The sequence below is a fragment of the Pyxicephalus adspersus genome, chromosome 4 (genome assembly GCF_032062135.1).
Source record: "Pyxicephalus adspersus chromosome 4, UCB_Pads_2.0, whole genome shotgun sequence".
In the NCBI taxonomy this organism is placed as follows: Eukaryota; Metazoa; Chordata; class Amphibia; order Anura; family Pyxicephalidae; genus Pyxicephalus; species Pyxicephalus adspersus.
In genome coordinates, this window is record NC_092861.1 from 66,814,807 (window position 1) to 66,838,149 (window position 23,343).

Genomic DNA, 23,343 nt, shown 5'->3' on the forward strand with positions numbered 1-23,343 from the left:
TATTTCATTTCATTGCAAAAAAAGATATATCCTGTCCCTTCTACAATAAAGGCCTTTCTTTAATTGCAATTTGTTTATTATTTTTCTTAGCTATAGTTCCACTTTAATCACAGTGAAATAAACATGCAGTGAGCATAGTAGTGTAGCATACAGTTTGAAATCCTAATATATGTTTACTGTTTTTGCACATTATGTTTTAACTTCATATGGGTTGAGCACATACTATGAAATTGTAATACCATGTTCATTTTGCTAGGGGATGTAATTAAACATTGGATTTCAGGTCTAAGAATTGATAAAGGCCTTTATCTTAGCTTTATTATGTGTATTTTTAGATCTCTGCTAATGACAAGGAGTTCTACCACTTCACATAGTGTTACTGGATAAAAGAGACATTGAGCGTTTCAGTGATGGTCACCAGATTATGCCATTTATTGAACTCCAGTCATTAGTGTCAGAATAACATTTTGGGATTGTCCCATTTATTGAACCACAGCTGTTATTGTCAGCATAATGTTTGAAAGCAAATGTTCCTGCTGACACTAATGGCTATAGTTCAGTAAATGAAATAGTTCTGTGACCACTACTGGAACTCCTGATGTCCCCTCCATCCCCTGATAAATCTGGAACTATTGTTTACCAGGGACCTCTGGAGATAGACTATCTTACATCTAAGGAAAAATTGGCAATTTGCAGCACAAATTAATGTATAGTCTTTAAATTCAAGCAGATTTATTAACAAAGTGAAACACCCTAACTCAATAATTGTTTCAAATATCTTCAATTGTTTAATTATGAGCAAAGCATCTGCACATAACTAAGCATTTAAAGGAACAGGAATCTACCTTTCAAATGAAGTGAAAATTCAGTTCTGAGAGTGAAGATTCTTTACTTCTTTAGTGAATCGGTCTTTATGTATTGATGCCCTTGCATATAGTGCAAAATCATTGCTAACATTAGATTACTGAAAAAAAAAACTATGGATGCGTCATTAGGTGAAAGGTGCCTAATGAGTGTCAACTATTTCTTTTCCTCTTTCAGTTTTCTTAATGTTTTCAGTTACTGCACCCATGCTAAAACAATAATGGTTAAACAAAAAAAGAGTTATGAATAACTGACATAACTCCCAAAGTACAGATAACATGATTAAAATGAAAAGAGAAAATTGGAATCACCATAAAATAAATTGGGCAATCTTGCACACCTATTTAAGCAAGGACAGACTGCAGAGGTTGACATAGGCTAAATGAGCCAGTATTTCATAGGATAACTTTTTTTTTTTAATCTAATTAATTTAAAAGATAAAGGACTGCCTGGGATGAACAGAAAGAAAGGATTATGCTCAAGCCTAGACTATGAAATAACAAGTAGAGCCACTCGCCTGTAAATGAGATTAATTTATTAAAGAATTATGAGAAGAAATATGCAAATACTAAATGTAATTGTCAGAACATGAAGAATTAGTATCTACATTTTAAAAGCAAGGATTTCATAGTCCAGTAACACAGATAGGTTTATGTTTTTGCTGCTGAAATATAGCACATCTTCTATTTTGCTTGATTTCAATCATGTCCCATCAGTGTAATGCACTGGGCAAAGAACTGATGAAGCAAGCAATGCACATTAAGGTCAATGCACACATGTCATAGGGTTCTGCCAAGCAATAGAATTCCCTGCTATTTGTACTGCATTTATACACACCAGGTATTATACAAGTGATCACATAGCCAGAGTTGTGTGCAGCAATGTGTACTATAAGATGCACAATGCAATTTACCTGCTATTATGTATTCAAAAGGCTATCTTTGGTTTGGCAGTTCTCCCTAAGAGCTTTGTAAATTGTATGCCAGAAAACTGTTTATGAAATAGAGCAACTTTGGATATTTATATTGCATAATGATATAAAAGCTCAACTCTTGCCAAAATGTGTTTTTTAAACTTGGAATGTTTTTAAAGTCATTCTTGTACCCATCAAAGAAATTTGAGGATCTATTTACAAAGCAGTGACTCTGACCTCAATAAACATTCCCTATTGGAAATCCTTCAGGTCCATAGGTATTGATTAGTTGTCCAACAAAAAAGGTCAATATCAGACTTACATTGTTTTATAAACAAACCCCTATATCTCACTTCATGTGACTGTGACAACTGGGCACGATATACTAACCCTTCACCATTTATTTGAAAAGGGTTTTATTACATTTATACTCTCTCTATTAGTAAAACAATGCAAATAAAATCCTGGCATCCTTTTCTTTTCAAAATGGTAATTGCATTAAATTAAAACATGGATAGAAAAACTTGACAGTTAAAAAAAAATAATTTAATAGAGGTCTACACAAAAGACCAATAAGAGGCACAACTGAGGATAAAAGAGGGACAGAGGAACTAGGTTCCAAAAGCAGGGTCCTCCCAAATGAGGAACGACTAGGAGTTATAATTTCAGCCGTGTGTATATTCCTTAGTTTAGGGAATAATGCTGCACAGGTAGAAAATGAATCCTAAAGGTGAGATTCTCACATTTTAAGCCATAAGATGGCAATGTCATTTTTGGAGACAAACCACAACCTGTGCTGCTGTACCATAATTAAGTTAAATTTTCAATGCCTCTCCTTGAATGAGTAAATAAACTCCCGTAAAACTTTGAAGGATGCTTTTTATTTAAGTAGCTGAGGTCCAAAAAAGTCCAATTAGGTCTACCAGTGGTCATGTTTATTTAATTGAAATACAAAAAACTGCTCAAGGATCAGGGTCAATTTATTGTAAAGTAATGCAAATTCCAGAGCTGCAGACCTTCCTAGAAACAGAACAATTCAGTATGGTTGTTACTAATCTCCATCTAGCTAAATACAGTGTCAACTGTTATGCTTCTGTACATTGTTGGAGAATCAACTATAAATACATAAGTAAAAGCTTTAATTCAGCACATACCTACAGTCACACATAGCAGCTGTATACGTATTCCTAGTTTTTGCTGTGTATACCTGTCATAACAAACAGTAGTACACTAAATTTCATGGGATGAGTCAATCAAGAATTCCTAATGTATACTACAGGTTGGCAATCAAAAATCTGGCCATCGATAATCCGGATCCTTCAATTTCCTGGCATGATTTTTGGATTGCATTTTCAGCACAGGGACTGCAGTACACTGTTTGGCCACTAATGTTTTGCTGGCGCTGTTCTGTGGAAACAGCTGTTAGGTCTTGCTTACTACACTAAATGCATGCTGAGACGTCCCTGCTGCCTGCTCCCCGGAACTGTGCCAGATGTCCGCGGTGCTGAAAGAGCAATAATGGCCTTTGTCTGGAGGTAAGTATAAAAAAAAATCCTGAATTTTCAAAAATCTTTACTCCTCAGGTCTGGAGGTTGCCGGAATTTTTATTGTCAACCTGTATAAAAAAAAAATGTATTGCTGAAATGCAAGCTTTATATCAGTAAAACTTCTGTTGGTACTCAGAACACATCAGGACACATGGGTCACATTTGTAAAGGTTGCTAGCTTTGTGTACAACAAAAGTAGTTTAATGCACTATTGTGTGTCCCTGGCATAAAAATGTCTACTCTTACACTGGTTCAAACAGTGTGAAAGGTTAAAAAAACACAGAGGGGGCATATAAGGTACCTAAAATAAAGTTACGGAAGAGTAACTTATGTGAACAGAGGCAGGTGAGTCAAGTGTGTGAAAGTTAGTTTGTTATCTATGCTTTGTCGTAGTTGAGTTTGCCATAGGCAAAAAACAGCTTTTCCACTTGCCTGATTCTGTCTGTTTGTAGTTGAGAAAAAGATCTGACTAAGAGTGTGACATGATTCATTTTGAATGTATCTCATAAACTAGGTTATGGTGTTGTCAGCTCTGCAAACTTTATAGCGTTGCATAAAGGTGTAAAAAGAGCCTATTTACATACCAATAGACATTAGATTGTGGTCATGCTTAACAAGGCAAATGAAGACTACAAGCCTAGGGACTCATTAAATCAACTTCTTTAAACAGAAAAGACAGGAAAGTTTCTACAGTATTGTAACCAAATCTAAGCACAATAAAACATGTAAAGGACCTTGCAAAACCCATGGGAAATCCACCAAACAAATGGATGAGTCACTATTAGTAAATCCTTGCACAACCCATGGAAAAACCACATAAATAGAAGTCACTTGTCTATCCAATGCAGCACTTTCTAAAACCTTGGACCTAACAGTTCAACAGAATTAAAAAAAAAAAAAAAAAAAAGAATAAAATACTGAACAAAAATAATACAACCTGTAACACTTTAGCGTCCTAAATATCAGCAGAAACATCAACAGTGTGATGAAGCTTCAAACTTTCTATCCTTAATGTAATTTAAAAAAGTAAAGTAAAAAAAAACATACAAACAATGAAAATAGACAAGGCGTATCAAGTTTGAGGATTGTTTTAGTAGGTCTAAATGAAAGTGAAGTGCAAAATAGATCCCAAACATTTTGCAGTGTATGTAGCACTTCCTCTGGGTCAGATATTTTAAAATAAGGAAAACTTAGTCTTTGTTATTTTGTAAAACTAATAAAAAGGGAAACTGAATAAAAAAAGCAAACTTGTGTGCTAACAAAAACTTTGAATACTTTATCTTCCCACACATCTTTATATATCCATGTTTTAACCTACCGATGTTCTTGGGCTGTAATCTTGCCTCGTTCTTTAAATGTGCACTTAAAATGTTTCTTTTCAACAGTCTAGTAGTGGTGACATGAAAATATTAAATTCCGTATTCAGTGTTCGATTAAGCGTTAGATTGTAATCAAAATTTGTCTGCAATCACTTTTTAAGACAGTAACAGCATTTTGTTTGTTTTAAAGTAGACCCAAACCTAGGCACTGAATTTTTCATAGATCATTAGCAGGTGGCTGCATAAAGTAGTTATCTGTCTTCATTCCAGTCATTTTCCTCACCTTTTATGGTATAAAAATCCCTGTGTTCCTCATCATGTGATTATGCCAATATATTGTTATAAATATTGTCTATTAAAATGTATGCTGAGAATTCCTCGCTTAGAGGCACCTCCACCTAGTCTCTGCTTCTCTAGTAAAAGAAAGGAATAGGGGAAACGTTACTATTTTATGTTATAAACTATAAAAATGAAATTCACTTCATTATACTTAGAATGCAAGATACAGACATTAATGAGGAAATGCTTTTCTGCCTTTTCTGGAATATGTACATAATTTAGTGTCCATAATCTAGGCACACGTTCACTTTACATACTCTTAACAAACAGTACTTGGGTTGTGGGATAAACCTGCAGTACCTACAGAACAACCGCACATGCACATATACACAGCGCTGGTAAGAAGTAGAACGTAAACCCCACTTGCAACCCACTGCTATAAGGCAAGTGTTCTAATTACTAATCCCTTATATTTATATCTAAGTGACAGCATGAAAATTGAAATTTTGTAGGAGACTATTGCAATTGTATTCTTATGGAAAAAAAAGACTAGAAAGCAAATTGCTGTTCAATATATACTTGGTTATGCCTGTCCCTTAAATGTCCCGCTGTTGGTGTTACACATTCAAGTTTTTTCATAGAGTCTAATCAAAATAAATAAAGGCAATATTCGTAAAAAGTATAAGAAAGGGTCATGGTCCATCAGAATCACTAAACCTGCTCTGAAATCATCGTGCACCTCCTGATTAGCCTCTTTGGCCTTTTAGAAACATTTACAGCAGAAAACGTTGCAAAGTCAGTAAGTACACTTCTCCTCCTATGAAGTATGTCATATTCATTCCCAGAAGCCCCAGGCTGAATTAAAAACACCATTTTCTTTGTGTCAAAATGTTACATACTGGGATAAGAGTTCACGTACAGAACATGCAGCACAAGAATGTTAATGTTTGTGGTTGCTGGAGATCTACCAATTCCTTTGAGAGACTCACCTTTGCGGCAAATATTGCTTCTGAAGTTAGGATGTTTCTTGCATAGATTAGGTTTATCCTATAAAATGTGACATAAGGAGGCAGAAAATAAAATAGTTAAAAGAAAACACTTATTTTCATTTTTTTTTTTTAAATATAAATTACAGCTTACATCTGGAAATAACAGATTTACCAACATTGATCATTATAGCTAATATATTTGTCATAAATCCTTGTTTGTCTCATGAAATTGTTATTAGAAATACATTTTCTCTACTTGATTTTTATTAAATATATGGCTCATCAGATTGTTTTAGCAATTTTATCTGCCACATCACGTCTTTTTTATAGACAGGTAGTTTTGCTCAGCAATTTCCTACCTGGTCATGAGTAAACTACTACGTTGGTATTGATTGGAGAATCACATGCAGAAAAGTGATGGACTAATGATTAACCTGTCACTTTCCTATATTTGACCAGTCAACCAAGAGGAAGCTTCAACTACTTGTATGACTGAGCACTAAAAAGAAAAGTTTCTAGGTATTAATTATAACAGCTGAGTAATATGAATCCCAGTAGAATCTACCCTTCATTATAATATATGTATGTATCCATAAAAATAATTTTACATGATCAGTGATTGCAATGTCCCTATAGAAAATGCAGGTCCCAGCACAAAATACTGTATGGTGCCATGGGGACCAGTGATATTAGTTGCCAGCAATACAGAGAAACCAGTTATCTTAAATTCTGCTGTCTGTTCTATTGAATTATATATTTAGCATTGCCTTGACTTATTTTATCCATTTGATGTTATTGTACCCTATGTATCAGTCAATAGATTTCTCATATTATTAATAATTGCTTGCAACAGCCTAAACTGATTTACTGGGAAAGATACTTTGCTTTTCAATTCTGTTACAGTTGTTTTTCCCAACAGGGCCTAAAGCAAAAGACTTTCTTGAGCTCTCCTTGATCTGGCTTTCCTAGCTCGACACAACCATAGCGTACTAATGATAACATACATCACAAAACTGTTTACAATTATGTTCCATAAAAACAGTTATTTCAAATGTCACACCTTGTTAGGGTTTTTTTTTAATGCAAAGGATAGGGGATGTCAACGTATTCTTTCTCTATGACAAAATGCCATGTCCCTTACTAATGTGTGTGTGTGTATATGTGTGTATATATATATATATATATATATATATATATATATATATATATATTTTTATATATTTATATATTATAATATTTTGGTTTTTTTTCAACAAAAACTTTAGTTTACCCTACGTTTTGAAAAAAAAAAAATATAAACAGCCTTACAGAACTACGGTTGGTAAGCTTCCTTTACCCATTGTTTTTGAAGAAGCACCCTATAGGGCTGTCAATGTTGTTTGCTTAGTAATCCTTGGGTCTTTGGAATTAGGGGAAAAAAATGGATGGTCTGACTGCACGCTTGTTTCAGTATAATTGAGAACTATGTAAATCAAAGAGTCTGAGAATAGGGTGGATATGCCTCGAACAAGCAAGACGGGGCAAATATTAATGCATGAGTAGCATATGCAAGTTAATAATATCACCCCCAGAAAACATGAAGGGCAGCAAAGCCACAAATAAAGTTTGGGTTAAAAGCAGGTGGGTTAAATTATAGTTGTAAAATCTTCTAAAAAGACAACACTAAACTGATGTAGGCAAAAATAAATATATTTCTGGCAACTATTAAAATACATAAACAAAAAAAAAAACAAAATTTGTAATGCAGGGTAAAAAAATCAGGACATGGTAACTATACATGAGCAGCAAATGTGGCCCTGCATTGGCAAGAAACAGGCAATTGGTCAATATCAGACTCGCTGCACTATCCATGAACTCAGGCCAAAAGTTGGCAAGTTCCCAGCTTGGCTCCCAGTTCATTGACTTAGTGGTGAAGCATGAATGAGAGTAACAGCTGTTGAGCATACATGATCTAAAAACAGATCTGCATTTTTTTTAGGTTGCTTCAAATCCTCCCCCTTTATTCATGCATACCACTGCCCGATACACCCAAATTTCACTGAAGCCACTCACCTTTTTGTGTTTTGAATATCATAATTGTCTAACTTGAATTAAACTTCAATCTTTCCCAGCAGATTAAAGGCACATGGCAGACGGTTGTGGCCCAATCTATTCTCACTGCATGTCTAAAAGTGTGTTCTAATCCAAATAGCTCAATTCACATTTGACCAAGGTGGGGAGAACATTACATCAGGTGTTCTGAATATTATCCTGACTGTTTCTGTATATTCTATAGTCTCCCATTAGGGTATTGTCTGGATGTGACTTATGTAGAACACACTGCATTAGATATACTTTTTCATTCAACATGATGTAAATACGGTCAAAGGAGAACTGATGGACACATGGGCAGCCTATTTGCAACAATCCTGTTTTTTTTTTACATCCAATTGTCAGGTCACTATTTTTTAACAATTTGCTGCTGCAGTTCAAGCTTTAGCTCTAGTTTTAGTAGTTCTTCATGTGGCGACAGAATCACCAGTGACATCCTATTTTATTATATAGCATCCAGTGATTCCAGCGAGTAAACTAGTGACAAATCACTGTCACTGGCATTAGCAATTTAGACCAGCAATTTATCACTGTAAACAAATAGCTTGTGTGAAATGGCCTTTACAGTGAGTTTTTAGAAACATAATTCAGCTTTAATACATAACAACTTTACTGAAAGGAAAGTAGTTACCATATATTTGTAATATCTGTATTAATATTTATTAATAATAATTAACAGTATTTATAAAGCGCCAACATAATATACAGCACTGTTCAATATGAGTTGTGACAGATGGATCCAATCAATGACACAAAAGGAGACCCTACGCAAAAAGAGCTTGCAATCTAATATATATATATGTGTGTAGCAATGTCAAAGCTGCTATTGCTGACTTGAATTTGGAGGTACAGTCTTTGGGTTGCTACCGTGTTTCCCCGATGATAAGGCAGGGCCATCAAATAAGACAGCCCCCCCTTTTCATGTTAAAATGAAAAATAAGCCCCCCCCCCCGCAAATAAGCCACCCAAAAAAAATAATTAAAATATTATACTCACCCGATACCCGATCCTGCGTGTGTCTGGCTGCAGCGTCTCTCTTCTCTCCTCTGCCAGCATCGTGTTTTCTCCTGTCTGTAAAGCAAAGCGAAAGAAGCCGGCACAGCGCCACCTGCTGTTCCCCTGTCCTAACTGCCGTGCAATAGAAAAAAAGCACAGCGTAATCAGAAGGGGAATTTGAATGACAGAGTGATCAGAAGGGGAGTTTGAATGACACAAGATGATCAGAAAGGGAATTTGAATTGCACATGAGTGATCAGAAGGGGACAATGATTGGCACAGATTGATCAGAAGTGGACATGAATGGCTGTAGTCTTCTTCATGGGTAAATAAGGCATCCCCCTGAAAATAAGCCCTAGAGCATATTTTGGCCTTCAAAAAAAAATAAGACAGTGTCTTATCATCGGGGAAACAGGGTATTCTTCCACTTGTTTTACTTACCAAATCACTGACCTGAAATAAATGTTAGAATACAAGACGTCATGACAGAAGAATGAAAATTACAAGAAGCCTCTATCATCTGAAAACAAATCGGCAACAACATATTCCCTCCTGAAAGATTCATTTTTTATTGCCATGATTTGGCGCTACCTTTGTTCAGTTTTTAGTTGTTTGGGGATTTCAAAAGATCTGAGCATGCTAATTTGTCAAATTATCACAATTCAGCCTCTCCAAAAGCATCTTTCATCTTGTTCCCAATTTCCATGACTTCTAATTGAGATCTAATGGAATGTTTATTGAAATGACCCCATATGAAAAGATTGCACTGACATACCGACAGTTCTCATGGAACATGCTATGCTCTGTGTCATTTCCTTGCTGTCTGGTTACTTACAGTGTTAAATGCTATAGACAATAGACCTTTTGTACCATTTCTAGTTTGTGTGTAAAGATGTCTGTGATCTTTCTGTACCAAATGCACCTTTTTATTATGGTATATTTAGTAGCACACTAAGCCAGCACCATTTTTTAGATCCATGTTTGTCTTTCCCTGCTAGCGCTTTGCTAGTCATCCCTGCCATAGTTGAATGCATTGCAATATACAAACTGAACCAAACATGTCAGATTATTTTATGGTCAGCAGCTCCCTCTAGTGGAATTTTATAGACTAACCATATATAGGACCACCAAAATGCAGCAGAGTTACAATAAAGCCCTGGGTTTGCTGTATTTTGTGATATATTCAACAAACAAGCTTAAAGAGCACTTGATGTGTATGTGTTTTTTTTTTTTTTAAACATGGATTTCGTGTTACTGAAATGTAATATTTATTACTGACAAATAACCCTGCAGCCTGCTAAATTGAACACTAATTAGCACAGTATACCCCCAACCCCCATCCTTGTGCTTTACATTTACATACATAAGATGTTTAAAAGATAGGGTAGACTGGAGAGGATACACTTTCATCAGTGAACCTGGGCAATCCAGAAAACCTGCAATGTATTTCTTTATTGCCCTTTGCTATTTACTAGCAAATGTTTTGAAGCCTGGACCACATCCATTCCAGGTTTGCTGGATCACCCAGCTTCACTGATGAAACTGTATCCTCTCCAGAGCTTTAATAAATCATAAATAATAATCAGGCCCACTATCTCTAAGGACATCAGCCTACCTGAAATATGCACATAAAAAGTGGGTGTTATCCTCCAATTCCCTGTCATGTATATACATTGATAAACTCCATGATTGCTGTTGGTGTAACACAAGTTAGAGGATGTATCAGAAGACAGGGACAAATGTACAAGGATAGACAGTGGTGTTTTTCTTAGTTTTTTTTTTTACTCAAACAGGAACCTTAATAGGAAAAGTGTACCGTACTGGTGCAAAGAACATAATTTTTATCAAAATGTTAAAAAAAGGTCATTAAAACATAAACACACTTTTTAAAGTAAATTATATATATATATATATATATATATATATCTTTATAGACACATACATATATACATACAGCTTTGTAAAAAAAAACTGCATTCTAGAACATGTCTGCATACTTTGTTCCTTCCGCATAAAAAATCTGAAAATCTTTACAGTTTTGTGAAGTTTACTTTAAAAATGGCCTAATGCTTTACATTTAGCAAAATAAGGCATCTTTCTTCTTTCAGTAGTTACAATACACACGGTGATTACAGTTACTGTTGCGACACAGCTTGGTTTACCAATCCTCAGTGGAAAACTAGTACAAATGCCTAACTACATCCTTCATTTGGAAGGCTGATGCAATTCCCAATAGTAATCATGCAAAGTCAACACACAGCATCTTTCTGTGAATTTCCACAGTCATTACATAAAGTGCACTCCTTATTACAGGCAGATAACTCTATCTCTGCTACAACAAGAAATGACTTGGCATTTGCTAATGCATTAGCCGTGCCATCATGGTTATATTTCCATTCCCATCTGTTTGGCAAATTGAACAATGATACTGTAGACAACAACGGTGAAATACACAGTTTAGAGTGTTTTACACAGGCTTTAAGCTAATAGATGTTCCTCTGGTTTTCCATGTGCTAATAGCCAGTAAACCCAAAAGATTCTTTAGGGTGATAAAGCTACCAATAATATTTTAATGTATGCATGTGTATGGATCTCATTCCTGAGGCTTACAAATAGCTGTCAACTGTGAGGTCAACTGTGTCATCACTGCAATACTATCTTCACTCGAAATATCTCTAGTTCTGATAAGCATCTAAAATTGTTTTTGGATTTATCTGTGAAAATCAATATATAAAGCCATCTTGTAATTTATCTTTCCTGGCCTTTAAGAACTAGCCTTACACAATCTGTTTTCATCAGTTATCACAGCATGGATATAGTACTCCATTGATTGAATATTACACATAGAACTTTGGTTCCAACCTAAGTTTGTCTACGTGTTAGCATGTGTATAAAGGTTTTCTGTACAGTACAAACCTGTTAATGTAATTATCTAACGCTATGCACAGTCCACTTAAAATCCTATTGAGCCTTCTGTTGATGCTCTAATTGGTCTTGCACACTTCACAGGCTCTATGGAATGATGCCATCTGCACAAATATTGAGTATAAAGAAAACAAAATGTTGCTTAGCAATTGCATGATGGAAAATGTAGAAAGTGATAGAGTGCTTTACTAAACAGACACATATGAATGTAGCTGTACATTTTTTCTTCCTTAAAATGTGCATTATATTATGTCTGGGAAAATGCAAATTGCTCTGTAGAGACATCTCTGCTGTACCGTGTTATGTGCACCGAGGGGTTCTTAAGTGCCTTGTAAGTCACCAAAGACTATTTTACTGTTTTGTTGGGGAATTCTCAATATTGTGAATCCTTAATTATCCATTTAGGCAAAGAAAAAGACATGAACAATACTTGTTACAGGGCTGCTTTTCAAAGTGCAAAAAAGCTTACAAGTAACTAAATTCAAAATCCAAACCTTGCCTTGAAGATTGCTCTTTTAATGTTTAATAAGGGATAGTAGATATGATTTATCAAGCTGCAATATCACATAAGTCAAGCTAAATAATTCTTATGATGTGATAATATTGGGTTACTCATATAGTCAATTTAAATTCATTTCTATTTAATATTGTATAGAGCATTGAAGGGTTAGAACCCCTGTTAGTATTTTTTGCAGTCTGTCCCTGCTGGGATGATTGACCTTCTCTGTTTATCCTGAGGGCCACAGATACAAGGACAGAAAGTGATGTATATTCAAAAACTAAAATGTTTTTCTTCCATATATATAATAACATTAAAATTCTTGAGTGCAGGGTTGCTGATTGCCATGCATAATGTATCACTGCATTGCACTGGTGTGTTGGATTTTTTAAGCAGCTGCAAATGGTTCTATGCCAAATGATCCTTGTAATCAATCATTTCATAATAAAAAAGATATCTTAAAAATTATAACAACACAAGCAGAAATTAAACTGAACTGCTTTACTCAACAAACATCTGCAAAATTTTCATTACTCCATCTTGCTGGCAAACAGTCTGTAATTGTACTGTGTCCTGTTGGCTGCATTCCCAGCAAAAGGCTGGGCTGCATGAAAAGTGTTAACTGGGTACCAACTGAAGACTTGCCAATAGGATGCACACACCAATGCCTAGTGTCCTGGTTGTCTAGCAACTTCAACGTCTGTGTAATTATCTTCCCTTTGCAGCACTAGAGTCTTTAAATACAGACACTTTAAGGCTTTGCTTGGCTCAGTAATGACTTGTCCCAACAAGTATTCTGTGAAGACAAGCAAAGGCAGTCATCTTATGTACAGAGCACAGAGGCTATCTAATCAGCACCTTACAGCCTAATATACAGAACCAAGCCACACACAGAAATAACATTATAATTAGCTGTGAAATACAGCACTGCATGGCTATAACTAGTTAGCTGCTTTCAGAAAAACAAGAACAGATAGAGCCTGCTAGTTCCCGAGTGCCAATATTCAAGCATGTTTTTCTAGGTTACGTCAATAGACTTTCAGCTAAGTGTGGGGCAGTATTATAACATTTAAAGGTATATACTCCTTCACATTCCAAAAGAAGAAATGCAGCAACAAAGTTTAATTCACTAAACTGCAGAAATTATTTTACTTCTGGTATTTTATTTCACTATATTTTTAAAATCTCATGCATGACTCCTGACAAACATAGGTCTCCTTAACTATTTCCCCAAACGCTATAGGTGATGCTTGGTTGTCAGCAGTCATACATGAGAATTGATAAAATATATTGTAACATAAAGTATACTTGTGTCTAGTGTGTTACCTGTTTCATGTCCCTACCCCTTCCTAAGTACCGTACTAGACACGAATATATCTTAGGAGGACAAGGCCACAGCTTTATTGATTTAAGTCAACATATTACCCAACCAAATATTTTATTAAACAAATAACTATAACTTTGTGCTGGTCACTGGAATACTGTAAACACCCAATTATTTGTTTTATAAATTTGCCCAAAGATTTATCTTCACCATAATTGCAGCCAGTCCATGTTTCATGGGGCTTAAAGCTAACATGACGAGGTACAAAGATGCCAATAAAGCTGTGACAACCTGTGAAAGAAAAAAAAAGGGGGGATGAGTGACAATATTAGGTAGGGTAAAAAGGCTCCTCAAGGCTTGATGGTCAGCTCCCAAAGGGTTAGTAATCTTACCCCCCACACTTTCTTTATAAACCATTTTTTACTCCACCTTCATTTTCCTTACCCTATCATTCTTATGAATCCAAAAACAATTAGATGACCCAGGTGCATGTAAATTATCAGTACATACATATTTTTATGTTTCTAGCAGTCAAGGTTCCCTTTCCTAAAGGTCAAGAGGCTTAATAAAAAGGTGCATAGCTATAGGAATTATTACTTTTTTATTATAACTGGAACCAGTTATAGAAAAGAGCGTTTTCAACCTGGTAAATACTCCTGTTGTTGGAACAAATGAACTAATATGCCGATCATTCGAGTAGGCACTAGATTGCTACTTTCCTCAGATCTTCTTCTTTATAGAGGTTGTTAGTAAAGGTAAGTGCCCCCTTCGTTGTTTGGAGGTTGTCACATGATTATACACCGGTGAAATATTCTATTATCAGCTCTGTTTATCCTATGATGTTTAGGCTGTCTAAGTTTATAGTGAGAGTTTTCCTGCTTTGTGATATGCCTATTCTAACTCCTGCTCTGCAAGTAGAAAGGAGGATCAAAGGATCAAAGTGTAGCAAAAAAGTACTAATATGATGCAGAAATTGTTACTTTTTTTCAGGTAAATGCTGCCATTGGCAGCTAGTCATGGATGAATCACTGGGTCTGGCATCTCTTTTCAAGCACATGCAGCAATTTGCATAATTTAGAATACTTGATGAACCACTTTGTCTTTTTCCACCATCAGCTTTCTATGTGTGTATCCTGTGTATCTCTAACCAGAGTGAATTGGGTAATACTCTGTAACATGTATTTAGACACAGGCATAGTAAGTACTGCATATCCCAGCTAAACACAACAACAGTGTAAAAATATGGAACCAGTGAGTAATTTCTTTTTTTTTTTTGGTGTGTATGTATGTGGGGGTTGCAGTTGAAAACAGAGCAGTCTAAGGCATTAAAGAGAAAAAAAATGTTAGCAACATCAGCAATTATGTATATGTTATTGCTTTTTACGAAAGTGGAGTTCTACAGGCAACATAATATAAGTAATACAAAGAAGGGATGGTAGTAAAATTTTGATCATCGGTTATAGTGGTTGTAAATAGAACATTATTCCTGAAAATCTCATATTAGCATTTCAAAATGATCTTTGCCATTGCCAGTGGCAAGAGATGTCATGCTTTTTATAGAATATGTGCCAAGTCTGCCCTATTATTTGGACATATATCAAAACGGCATAATGATTTGGCTGCCAATTAAATGGGCCACATCTGTTAAGCTTACATCACTTTTCCCTAGGAAAAAATGATGTTGTAGAATTACGGAGTAATATTTTTTTTTACACTTCTGATACATGGCAGAGTAAAGTGTTATAGCTTTTACACCCTGAATTAATATAAAGTTGTCACACTGCTTTTAATAATTTCTGAAAGCATATGTGCATCCTTAAGAAATTTTTAGACAACTTGGTTTGTCCATTCACTGTAATGTGTCTGCAGCAAGACAAGTGCATTATTCATGGACTAACTGACTGCTTAGGTTATTCTTATTTGGTAATCTTGGTATGGCATCCCAAAACAAACATGCTTAGCTTCAGTGAATTCCATTATTCACAGAGAGGAACCTTTGACAGCCAGGTAAAAGAATGACATGTAGAAATGTCATCAAAGATAGTCTTCGGCACTAAATTTCATACAGGCCAAAGGCTGAATCTATAGAGAAAAATGCAGAGCAAGTTATAAGGTGTGCAGAATGGTAATTGCTTTTACATCAGTGTGCCTGATACTGGGTTTGGAATAAATTAAAGAATTCCAACAAACCGATCCCTAGGATGTTTAGTCAATCATTTTATGAGCATATATGCATCACAAATTTTGTGATATGACTTTCAGTTAATTATCAAGTTTAGGTTTCTAAAGTTTATTATGGGCTCTATTTATAAAACCGGGTATCAGACATTCCCTTGTGGGAAGCAATTATTTCCATTGAAATATGGGCCTAGAAGATCCCCACTATGGAATGGTTGAGGGAATGTCAGAATGCTTGCCTTGCCTTGCCTTGCCTACAGGTGGAATGATAAATATCAGCTGTGATGCCATTGTTAAAGTATACAAGTATTACCATTGGGTGGAGGTTGTCAGGGATGGAACCACATTATCCTAATATTTAAATGTTTTTAAAAGCAAAATATTAAGCATAATCATGTATCCAATACCTTGATATGTAATACATAAACTTTAGTGTGTGATTGTATTTTGACCTTCAGGATTCTGTTTACTTCCACTTTTTATTTTTATTTTGCTACAAAAATATAAACATAGGAGTGTATTTACATGCATATGACCTTTTGAGATTACATGTGTATCTAATTGCAGAACGTCTATCAGTGAACATATTTTCTTGCGCTCCAGGCAATATCAGCCATGTATATTAACATATTTCACTTTCCAAACGTTTTATATTATCCCCAGGGGTAAATGAATACCTAATGGCCTGGAAACATATGAATATGAATCATGATGACTAGTATTAACTACATAGAATGAACTCTCACCTCTTGGTTCACTTGAAGCCTTACCTGACTGACAGTTTAAAAAAAATATAAGAACATTGCAGTATTTAATATAACCTCCAAGATAATAGTGTTAAATCATACTAGTGATAAAATATTCTGTTCTTGCTTGATTATGCTCCTCCTTTGCAGTTTATCATATATATTTCATTTGCTAATATTGTTCATTAGATAAGACATTGTCCTGTTGTCCTCATTATGTGACTTTCTTAGATTAAAATAATCATTCACTTCCTTGACATTCTGTTGATGGAAAAGGACATATTAAACAAATACATTTTCCAAAGCTATAAATATATCCCAAAATGAGGTGCTTACATAGCCCTTTTATTATCATGACTTTAATATGTTTTTACACTCTTATGTCATCCAAACTTTAATGATTTCTTATGTGTTGAGCTGCATTTAAAAGTAACTTTTCTCACTTGAATTATTTAAAAGAAGGTCTGCCATATTTTAGACAAATTTAGATTTGCAGTCTTTTCTGTACGGTAACTAATGCATTATTTTAAAGAGAATCGCCTATTATGCTGAGCCACTGTAGATTGTTTAAGGAATTTAAAGGTTATGATAGCCCAAACATTATAGTGTAAGGCCCTGGTCCAGCAATAGTACTCATAAGACATAAGTCCCCCAGTCTAACGTCGCATGTCTTCACCTAATGCAAGCCCCCACTCAGCCTTGGGAGAGTGGTTGAATTTCCTAGCACATGGTTACCAAAGGGATGGCATCTGGGGGAAGGGCTGGAAGAGGACCAGGGGCCCACAGATAAAGCAGTACCAAGATTCCAGCAGAGATATTTTTCATTTAGGCCACAAAAGAAGGTATTACAGCAGAGTTTCTTCCAGCAGAGAGTATATTCTACTGGAAGCAACTCTACTGCCTCCTTCCATCACTCTCTGTGGTCTCCAGTTGTTGGAATCAAGTGCTTGATTATTCTGCTTGAATGTTCTCAATAGCAGCTGTTCTATAGTACTGTACTCTGTGGCCCCTAACAATGGAAGAAGAAAGTTGAAAAGGGAGGGAGTAAGAAGGTGATAATTACAGTGGCAAATAAGAAGGAAATCATCGAGAAGCATGAACAAGGTATTTGAGTGGCCGCAAGATGTTATAACATGTCTACCTCGACGATTTGTACAATATTAAAGAAGAAAGAAATAATGAGTCTAGATACAGCGAAAGGAGTCACGGGAATATCAAAGCAAAAATATGATTAAGAAGCAACTCTTAGGTGATGGTATGACTGAGAATGCTATCTGCAAGAAGGCAAAGGCCTTGTACGCTGACCGTATAAATAAACTTCCAGGTACCTCGACTGAAAATGAAGGCTTCAAGGCGAGCAGGGGATAGTTTGATAATTTTAGGAGCAGACGTGGAATCCATAGTGTTTTGGAACATGGAGAGGCTGCAAGTTAAGATCGTAAGGCAGCTGAGACATTCACTGCTGAGTTCCAGAAGCTCATGGTTTCCGAGTGTTACCTACTGCTGAGACTGGGCTTTCTTGGAAAAAGATGCCAAAGAGGACCTACATTACAGCAAAAGAAAATGCAATACCTGGTCACAAGCCCATGAAAGACAAGCCCCTGCTTTTGTATCATTCAGAGAATCCACAAGCTTTCAAGAAATGCAAGGTGCAGAAGAGGCTGGTAAAAGTTTTGTGGAGGTTCAACAACAAGACTTGGGTCACACACATCTTGTTTGTTGAGTAGATCAAGGAGGTCTTTTGTCTTGAAGTGAAGACGTACCTTTTAGAAAAGAATCTGCCTCTCAATGTCTTGCTGATTATGGATAATGCTCCTGCTCATCCTCCAGGCCTTGAGGATAACCTCCTGGAGGAATTCGAGTTCATTAAGGTTGAGTTCCTTCCTCCCAACACAACTCCATTACTCCAGCCCGTGGACCAGCAGGTCATTTCTAACTTTAAAAAGCTTTACACCAAAGCACTATTTCATTAATGCTTTTAAGTACCCGATGGAACAAACCTAACCTTCCGAGAGTTTTGTAAAAATCATATCCACATTGTTACCTTTCTCAAGATCATTGATAAAGCCTGGGATGTGGTCACCAAAATAAAACTCTAATTCTGCTTGTAGAAAACTCAGGCCCGATTGTGTTTTTGGATATGACTTGGAGGGGTTTGAACAGGAGCCACCAGTTGTCGTTGAAATTGTGTCCGTGGGGAAGATCATGGGGCTAGTGGTAAATGAGGATGACATCCAGGAGCTGGTGGAGGAACATGGCCAAAAGCTGACCACTGCTGAACTGATAGATCTGCATCGCACACAACAACAAGAGGTTATGGAAGACCTCTTGTCTGAGGAAAAAATGATGGAGGAATCCCTTACTTCGGATGAGATTAGGGAGATGTTTAAAATGGTCGAAAGAGTGCAAAATTTTGTAGAAATGCACCACCGGAATAAGGCTGTAGCAGTGTGAGCGATGAATCTGTTGAATAACAATGCAATGTCACATTTCCGTGAAATATTTAAAAGGAGGCAAAAACAACTGTCATTGGATAGGTTCCTTGTTAAAGTTGCACAAAAAGAAAAAGATTCCAGTGAGCCAACAGATAGCAATGATTCTGTTAGTTAGTGAAAGTCGTCCTATACAATGAACCTCACCTTTTCTTGATTTTTCATTTCAAAAGTGCTGGTTAATTAGTTTTACTGTATGTATTTTTACTTTATACAATACAGTATTTTGTATTAAACATTTTTCTATCAATGTTTTTGGGTTGTGGAACGAATTGTCTGGGTTTCCATTATTTCTATGGGGAAATTCACTTTTATATACGAGTGCTTTGGATTACAAGCATGTTTCTGGAACGAATTGTGCTCGCAAACCATGTATGTAGTTGGGTAGTCTGTAAAATGTGGCATATAAACATTTGTTAATAATGCAGTTTACATATTTTGATGTACATAGAATGAATGATACACAGTAATTACTGAAACCTAAAAGATGACACAGTTCACACTAAACTGTTATTTCAACTAATTGACAGTGGTGTCCTTAATTGGCTGGCTGTGTTTCGCATCTTTTTACAACTTCACCAGTTCTTCATGCTCTAGTTCCTAGCACTGTCCCTATCCACTTTAAAGTGGACTGTTTCTTCTGCAGTAGGTTTGTTGGTAGATAATTACAATACTACAATAAAGAATAGGAAAATTGTTACATATTAACAATAATTCTTTTATAAACTTTCATCTACCTCTTTGTACACAATATAGTAACTATATTATAACTATATAGATTGTAAACTATATTGGTAGGGTCCTCTTATCCATCTGGTGCATTGTTTGTACTTGTCAGGTGTGTACTGTATAATATGTGCCACAGATTAATATTAATAATACTAATAATGAAACAATATTTACCATAATGAAAGTCATATTCATTTGTTTACGTGGTTCAGCAGCTCATAATGTTTGATTGCTTTGACAGTCTTTTTTTATTTATTAGTAGGTTCATGGCTTAAGGAAAGCATATTTTAATACTTTGTTGTATGTATCTGGAAACTATGGTTACTACTGCAGCTAGCTATCAGTATTAATATATTCTTTCTAAAATCAAGACTTTCTATTCCCTAGGAATCCTGATTGGATCACCATTATAACTGCTGGTCTAATTATTATGATGACTATGGTTATCATTTTCTTGACTTTACATAAAAGACATGCTCCTAATGTACATTTTATTCAATTCATTTTTGCATGTAATGTATACAGTAAAAAGCTTTGCGACCTAAAGCATGCGGTGTCAATCTGTAATCAATTTCTTCATTTGTGCATTTAGATTGAATCACTTATGATTTTTTTTAGGAACTGGTTTGGATTACATCTGATACTAAGATTTTATAAAATGAAAAAAATAAAAGTGAAAATATTGTATGCATGTGTGTGCAAATGTGGAACTAAAGTTTATGAATTCTCTCAACCTATATTTGTACGCAATATTATTTAAAATATTTTTTAGGACATAAAATTAATTCATAGAAGTTAACTCAAACCATCTTTTATGAAAGGCCTTTTCTGGTCACCCTCAGGGTAGAAGCAAGGTCTTCCATCATCTCAATATCTTTAATCCTGTAGAATCAGTTGGCTACCATGTGGGACCTCCTAATGCGGGAATGCAAGCTAAAGTAACACATTTTACAGTTAGTGCTTACATGACACGTTGCTTAGATCCCATGTCTTGGTACCAGTTATAATATATAGTTGTACATAGGTCATCAAATGTATTCATTAATAATTGTATTGTATATTAATAAATTAGGGTACACTATTTGCCTGTTGAATTTGCAATTTCAGTAATTTCATGGTGTTTTACATGAAAAACATTGAGGTTTCTCAGAATTAAAAAATGTCTGCAAGATAAAGATTGTAATAATAGGCAAGATTATGTGTTGAAAGATTACATAAATACATATACTGTATAAATAAAATACACAGTACTCTAAGATCTTAAAAGGGATTATGCTGCTTAATGCCATAATTATTAAAATATATTGGGATATTTCCCTCCCTCTCTCCATCTGCATGGCTGGAGAGATTAAGCAGCAATTTTTCAGCCATCCTAAATTCAATTGTACATCCAGTGGGCCTGATTTATTAAAGCTCTCTAAGGCTGGAGAGGATACACTTTCAACAGTGAAGCTGGGTTATCCTGCAAACTTGCAATGAATCTGGTCTGGGATTCAAAACATTTGCTAGGAAAAAGCAAATAACATTGAATAAATCAATTCTACATTTGCTGAATCACCCAGTTTAACTGATAAAAGCATATCCTCTTCAACCATGGAGAGCTTTAATAAATCAGGCCCAGTATGTTAAACCAGAGATTTCATATTATAAGAACCGGCACAAAATGTATACGTTAATAAACAGAACTACTTTTTCTTTTCCATTTTTTAATTAGAAAAAAAAAAGTTCTTTGGCATTATAATTTTTGTCTTCAAGAATGGGTGCAGAACACTTGCCAGGGCTCCGCTAGGGTTGCCAGGAGCAGTGTCCCCATATGACCTATGCCTTGGTTGGAGAGATCCTATGGGTAAAGCCTGTATGTGAGCGCTGCTCCCATAATCTAGTGGAGCTTTGGAATGTATTCTGCACCCAGGTGGGTTCAGAAAATGTGCAAAAGCTTCGCTAGGGATTTTAGGAGCTGTGGCCTCATACAACTTCTCCCTTGATTGGCTGACGCTCATGTGTTTTGCATTCCATGAACGTGTTCTGCATTCTGGGATCAGTGTGCACATACAGGCTGCCCCCATAGGACCTCTCCAATCATGGAGAGCATCATCAGGGTTTACTTTTTTTCAGACAATCAGCACTAGAGATGAATGTGGAAATTTGTCCCTATTTGCTATCTCGTGCCTGGGGGATTCCACGCTGTCAGGAGTCCTGTAGCTGTGCTCATATCTTGAGTGCAGCTGTAGGAATCATCCTTTCTTAGTATACCCTGTAAAAAAGTTATTTACCGTTAAACACAATTCACGAACATGTAATAAATATATATTTATATATTTATATATTATATTTTTTTTAACCTGTTCAGGAAATGAGTAAGGTGTATTATGCACAATAAGTACATTCCCCAGGGTTAAAACTCTTTTGACCTCCCCAGCGGTAACCCCAAGTGCACTTGGGATAGAAAAAAGATGCTGGAAGCGGTAACCCCGAGTCCCACTTGGGGTAGGTAAATCAATGGAAAACAATAGTAAATAAAGAGCTTAACTGATCCGCTGGCGTCCGCAATCGTCCTTTGCGTCTTCTTTCTTCCTCCGGCTGGCGTTCTCTGCACCCGATGAGTATCCGGGAGTTCCCGTGCATTACAAAGTAATGCATACAAATGCAGTAGGAGCATTTAAATGCATTTTAAAAAATAGTCCATGTAGACCCAGTCCAGTGGAGATAAGCTTCCTTCAGGAAAATTAAATCTACACCTGTATATGTGCGTGGTTCAAAGTGTTGGGTAAGTAGTTAACTGATGTGATATCTGTGAAGTGTTTTATGGCCCTTTTTGGGTTATGGTGCTTTTTAAGCCAGAATTTGACTGAAATAAATCAAATGTGGAATGTGACTGTTCTTTGACTAGTTTAAAAAAACAGATAAGGCTTATGGAAAAATATCAATAAATACGTTTGTTTACTCAAGAGCATTTCTTATGAAATATAGATCAATGCTGGATGGGTTTCCTTTGTTCACCTATCTAAGCTGTGAACTTCAAAGTTGTACAACACAAAATATATACTATTTCACAACAGAACTAGTGTTACATGCTCCTAGTTAACCATATATTTGCCTTTTTTTACTTTAAAGACAAACTAAATATAAAGTAAACTGAACAGCCATCCATTTTTAAACCATACATATTTAAAATAGTTTTCAGTTGTAACAGTTTAGTTTATTGATCTTGCTTGGCGTTTTATGTGGGAAAATATTTAGGATGCTGCTGATTACAGGAATCTCAGTAGTATTATTCCTTAAAGTTTGCTAGCAGGATTTTAAAGGAATGCACACTAAAGCAGGAGGGACATATTCCTTAAACCAGGAGAGATGTTAATTGACACAATACTATACATTATATTATTTCTGCACCGAGGATGGCTTTATTGGGCATTTATATGTGAACTAGTATTAGCTCCTCCACTATGCCA

At 35.6% G+C, this 23,343-nt stretch overlaps 1 protein-coding gene and 1 long non-coding RNA gene across 3 annotated transcripts in view; one reads left to right on the forward strand and one right to left on the reverse strand.

Annotated features, from left to right (window-relative positions):
• Positions 1-23,343, forward strand: part of COL19A1 (collagen type XIX alpha 1 chain) — a 123,411-nt gene that overhangs the window by 53,436 nt on the left and 46,632 nt on the right. The gene's annotated exons all lie outside the window — the stretch shown is intronic.
• LOC140330056 (uncharacterized) lies at positions 1,844-22,646 on the reverse strand. Of its 2 annotated transcripts, XR_011920593.1 has the most exons (4): positions 22,422-22,646; positions 5,912-5,969; positions 4,927-5,056; positions 1,844-3,392 (listed from the first exon to the last, which is right to left on the reverse strand). It is a non-coding gene; the product is annotated as an uncharacterized lncRNA (long non-coding RNA). The 2 variants fall into 2 exon arrangements; XR_011920592.1 differs by lacking the exon at positions 22,422-22,646 and having other exon boundaries at positions 5,912-6,445.